At 44.9% G+C, this 6,000-nt stretch overlaps 1 protein-coding gene across 2 annotated transcripts in view; it reads right to left on the minus strand.

Annotated features, from left to right (window-relative positions):
* Positions 1-384, minus strand: part of JADE1 (jade family PHD finger 1) — a 46,438-nt gene extending 46,054 nt beyond the window's left edge. For both annotated transcript variants that reach the window (XM_050895384.1, XM_050895383.1), the window contains exon 1: positions 334-384. The gene's annotated coding sequence lies outside the window, so the exon portion shown is untranslated. The remainder of the gene's footprint in view (positions 1-333) is intronic.
* Between the last annotated feature and the right edge of the window lie 5,616 nt (positions 385-6,000).

Here is a 6,000-nt window from a genome sequence, read left to right on the forward strand (position 1 = left end):
AAGCCGCCCGCCGCTGCCGGCACCGGCCCGCCGCGCCGAGCGGCAGCGCAACCTCCCCTCCCTCCTCCCACCGCCCCGTCCCTCCCGCCCGCCCCAGCCCGGCACAAGTTGCTTGTGGGATAGCGGAGCCGCAACTCGGCCGCCTCCCCTCGCCCCGTACCGAGCCGCACGGCTCTTGGCGCCATGTTAATGACGTACTATCTTATTTCCACTAGGCAGCGACCTTCGGCACGAAACTGCTCTCTCGCCGCCTCCGGAGCGACAAAAAAAACCATCAAATATGGCTGTGCTGGCGGCTCCCCCGGCTGGCGCTGCGGCGGCGGGCACGGTTACCTGCTGGCGGCGGCGGCGGCGAGGCGGCGGCGGCGGCGAGGGCGGGCGGCGCGGCCGGGCTCCCCCTGCGCGGAGGGCTCGGGGCCGCCTCATGAGTTCGGCGCGGCGCCGGGGAGCGGGCGCGGAGAGCGGCTCCCTGCGCCACACACACACACACACACACACACACACCCGCGCTCACTCTCCTCACACACACACACACACACACACACACGCACAGAGACTCCCTCTGACTGACGTTTGTACTTGTTATGGAGGAAGGACTCCGTGAATCAAACTCGTTTCTGGGTCACTGCTGCCACAGGGGGGAGCTACTTTAATCCCCTGCCAAAACTGGAAGGCGAGGGAAGGGGGGGAAATAATAATAATGTAGCGCCGGGGTGGGGAGGCGGCGGCGGCCCCGCGGGAGCCGCCGTTAACTCTTGGCGGGCCTGGCCGCAGCCGGCGCAGCGCGGGACTCCCGCCTGCCGGGCTGGGTCTCGCCGCCTTCTCCCCCTCTCCCTCGGCGGCGGGCGGCTTCCCGGGGAGCTCTTCGCTCCCGATTTGGCCGGAGCCCGGGGGTGCGCGGCCGCCCGGCTCCCGCCGCGTCCTCGCTCGTATTCAAGCGGGCTCGAAAATGAAGATAGGAGGCAACGTTGCAAGGCTGGCAGCTGGGAGATTATACGTGTCTGCACCCGGATCCCGCCTGTGGCACTGCTGGCGTTACCCTGCAACAATTAACTCTTCTCTTCAAAAAATTTAAGCCGATTTCACAACCAGGAATTACAATGCTACACAGGCTCCCTATGCGTAACGCATAATTCACTATTTTTCAGGCAGAGAAACTGAGGCACGTAAGAGTTAAATGCTGTGGCCACATACATAGCGCGTAATTGCCAGGGCAAGAATAAAACTGCAGGCTCCCTATTCTCAGCCCCCAGCGTTATCCCTCCAGCTCCCTAACTTTGATACTTCTCAAAGACTAGAAAGAGCTAACACATACTGCGGTTCAGTTCACGTCTTTCTAGCAGGAAACGAAATTATCTTAAATTGGCACCAAATTACATACTAAACTTCCCATTATCAAAAAAGTATGTTTGAATGCAGATATCTTTATTTTCCACATAAACCGCTTTACCTCACACCATGCACCTGTGCTCCCGAGTGAAGGAGAACTCCCCCTTTTGAGCAGAATCCCTGAGCAAATGCAGTATGAGGTAAAAACACCACGGAGAAGATTCAGCATAATCTCAGACACAGAATTAAGGCAATCTGTGGAAAGTAATCCCCATAGTATGCAAATACCAATTAACGCAGCCTCCACAGCAATATTAGTCTGCCAAAGAATCACACCTTAGTTCAACAGAGGAATTGGGTCGTTACTCATCCATGCAAACCGAGTCATTTATCCTGCCGTCTCACCCACCTACCTACCCAATAATGAAACAGTACTTACATTGCTACACATCCTAAAAAGTTGTAGTTTACTACAAAAATATTCTTCCCCCCCAAGATATTTTTTCACTGTGAAAATAAGATAGTCATGGGTTTTGTTCATAGAACAGCCTGAACCATCTTCAGATTTTAGAGCCTAAGACTTTGATTGTCCTTGTTTTCATCTACATGAAAATAAGAAAACACGCACATTCTCTACATTTTCCCATGCCTACCTTGGCATCCAGACCTGTAAAGATACCTAACGGAGTAGCTTTGCACACGTCAGCAGTCTCATTAGAAGTAGCTCCACTGATGTCGTTCATATTCGCAGGATCGGGACCTTAGCTTCTTGCCACTCATGGTACAGCCATCAGGCACCTGTGATCATCTGTGCGACACACTGAATCACATCATCTGAGAAATAGTCCACTTATTGCCAGAATTACATTCATACACCCATCATCTTACCCCTGAGATTCCAGGAACCTACCCCCAAGCACTAATTTTCAATACTGACAAAGGAGTCAGTGACTGGAGACTGTGTTGATCTGTATTATCTAAACAGCGTGTGCCCACTGCTGTGCTATGATATAAGCCCCAGAATAGATTAGGTCAGAGTTTTTTCACTCGGTGGTCTGCAGGCCCCTTGGGAGCTCGTGGACCATCAGTCCATAAAATGTAATCAAGATTAGCAAAGCTGTTGTCAGTTGGCATTTATTCTACAGAGGTATGCACCTCTTCTGGATGAATGTGATTTTTTTTTTTTTTTTTAATATTGTCCATTGTAAAAGACTGAAGAATCACTGGAAATGCTGTTTGTCCCACTTTTCTGAATTCTTTCCAAGAAAGTTCAGAACTGGCTTCTGAGAAAACCTTAAATGTGAATGTGCTCTAATTTCTGAAGAGGAATGATAGAAACTTTTCTGTCTCAAACTCCTTGGATTTGAGGCAATATTTTTGTTTTTCTGTAATTAGTTTTCCTTTGCATATACAGCCAAGTTTAAGTTACATCTTGTATTTTAGGAAACATTTCTCTTGGAAGCCATGCAAGGCCATACGTGTAGGAACAGAACATGAATGTTTGCAGAATGGTGGGCTGTGTTTTAGAAAGTAGCGACCAAAAACGCTATCTAAATTACTGCAGAAAACTCAACAAACATGAGCCCTGTGCGCTATAAAAGCAGCTAGTCCGGTCTTTATGAGGAAGGTAACGGAACTGGAACAAAGATGCTCTTTTGTCTCTGTGTGCTGTGTATCACTGAGACTGTTCTGGAATAATGTACTCACACGTTTTAAAAGGAAATATTGAAAAATTGAAGGGCTAGTAGCTGGAAGAATAATTTTGGAAATTAATGGAAAACACTTCACAAAGAAAAGGTTACATCCTGTACTACTTCAACGCTACAGGTATGAAGTTGTATACTAATATAGCTATGGTCAAACAGGAAAGAACATAATAGAGCATACCAGAGTAAGCCACTGGCATCATTAATACAAAACAGTGCTAAAAAAAAGGATCTACACATGATCTAAATAAAGCAATGAGTTGTTCACTGCAGAATCAGCTTTAGCAGCTTAAGACACCGTTATGACTCCTGCCAGAGAATACCAGCGGCAGACACCAGAATGGACTGATATGAGCGGTCCTCACTTGCTTCTCTACAAACGCCAGCGCCCGGCTCAACCTGCCAGAGCAGGCAGGCTGCCTACAATGAAACAGAGGAGGATGGTAAAAGCAAGCCATGCGAGGCAAAGAAAGAAATCTTAATTCTGCATTAAACGTCTGACCACAGTCTGACTCTGAAGATTAGGAACCAAAAGAGTGAGAGAGGACCTCACGGTAGTCGTCTGCTACCTCTGCTGGCTAAATTTCAAGGTGATGGGTAAAATTCTGCTGGAGGTAGAGTCAGTAGAAGTTTTGCCATGGACATCAGTGGGGCCAGAATTTCAGCCTTCATCTCTAATAGATATTTACCCCCTCAGCAAAGCAGGCATTTTGTTATAATAAATAATGTCATTAGACTCTGTGTCTCAGTCATTTTTATATCAGTATTAACGCTCATTCCAGGAGCACTCAGAGAATATGTGTCAGGCTTGGAGTTAGGCTTTGTATTAACACACAGAACTTCCAGTCCCTTCTCCAAGTTGTTTCATCAGATATAGTCACTCATATATTAAATTTTATTTAAATTTTTTGATCATTTATATAGTTTCCTAATGTCTCCCTCTTGACTGCTATTTCTGAGCAGATGCACAAAGCCAAGGAAAGAATATGTGGCTTTTCAGCACTTTTTTCCCAGCCTTTCATGGAAATCTGTTGCTGCAGCAGTGTCTGATGAAATATTTTTACTTTCTTTTTTTTTTTTTTCAATTTGATAATACTCCTTTTACACTTGGAATCTTTTCCACTAATTCTTGCAGAGTCTCCGCACATGAAGGTGGAGCTAATGAAGTTGAGTTTCTCCCCACTGTTAAACTTAGCCCAAGTATCACTTAGAACTCAAAACTGTTCTTTTGCTCTTTTGGCTCCAGTTTTTAAGAACTTTTACTTCCATTTTCTCCTTCTTTATTTTGAAGATTAGAAACTTGAGGGGAAGAACACAGCACAGATCCAAACCAGCACTGTTGAGACTTTAGCTTGTACTTAATCTTCAAGAGTAAGAACTTCCAGAGAGCTTTCACATCTCCTATGAGAGATGTATGTATTGCAGAGAGAGAAGACAGATGCACAGTTGGGCCAAACCCTGTTGAGGTCCATTTTACCTCTAGCTGGTCTACTCACATAAGCAAGGGGGAAAAAAAAGATTTTGACTCATGCATATGTAAATCTATACCGCTTACAAATTGCGTAAGTGCAGTATTTTTAACGCCTGCAGAAATAAAACTTTCTCACACAGCTTATGTATGGACTATAGAGGAACACAGTTGTCACAGTTTTGTCTAATCCACATACATCATTTATGGCAACATGGCACCTGACCACTTCACAAAATTATGCACAAAAAAATTAATTGGTGCTCTGGCTTTTTCTTCCTTCTCCTTATCTACGAAAGACTGAATTTTGGTGTGTCTGGGTTAGGGAGGTCAAAAAGACTAAACTCAGGTAGTATGTTATTTCCTTTTACTCTGAAGCTGAGGTTTACAGCTGCCAGGATTGCTTGTGGGAGTGATTTGCAGATTCACAGGCCATAATCCAAAGATGTGCTTTCTCCTGTGCTCACAAGCCTCATTCTTCCTGTTTACAGTTCCTTTGTTTTATTGAAATGTAGTTGTTGCGAGAGGTCACTAACTGAGCCAGTACCCCAGTAAGTAGAAGCTCTGCCATTAAGGGATGAGGATGGAGAGGGATGAAAAAGAATCTTTAGAGCTGAACTTTATATTTAACATGCTATCAAGCAGGGTCCTTGCAACAGAGAGACCAGTGTAGTCTTTTTAATGACAAAACTTGAGAAGTAGAGATTATAATATTCATTTCATGTGTGGGTAGGCAGGGGCATACAAAGGTTAAATCACTTGCACAAGTCACATGTTAAGTCAGCATTAAAACCAAGAATAGAAACCTAAAGTCATGCCTCTCAGTCCAAGGTTTCTAATGATTAAACTATATCCTCTCCTTTGGCCTGGTCTATAGCACATAACGCAGTACAAAGTATACCTCCATGACATTTTGCGCATAGGTATCTTAAAATATTTTTGCAAGTCAAACACAATCATTGCACGGATATGCAACTGCTGACATTGTCTGTTCATCTGAAAGTGAAGTGGGAACAGGTATGCCCAATAGGTAAAATTTACTAAATTCCAAAATCTAAAAGTATGGCTACTGAAATCAAGTGTTTCCAAATTACTGTAATTGAAAAGCGGAAGCTGACAGGAAACCAGTAGAACAGAAACCTCAAGGGAACAACTAGTAGCAGGCAGTTAACTTGTAGGTCTGCAAGTTAAGCGGGATGAAGCTGATGCATCACCTTTAAGGTAAACAACACAATTTTGTACATGATGAGAGAAGTAATTAGCAGCCAAGGTAATGCCCTAAGTACAGGAAGAATGGATTGTGAAAACCTCAGGCAAGTGAGAGTTTAGCAGCAACAGATCAAATCTCAGTTGAAGTATATACACGTGCCTGTCTGGCAGCTCATCAAGCAACATTACACTGGCTAATCTAAATGAACTTCAATATTAAATTGTGTTTGTGCAGGCAGAAATCATGTAGTGAAAGAAAGGTGCTGAGACAAGACTTGTGGAAGAGTT

Source organism: Gymnogyps californianus, chromosome 4 (assembly GCF_018139145.2).
Source record: "Gymnogyps californianus isolate 813 chromosome 4, ASM1813914v2, whole genome shotgun sequence".
Lineage (NCBI taxonomy): Eukaryota > Metazoa > Chordata > Aves > Accipitriformes > Cathartidae > Gymnogyps > Gymnogyps californianus.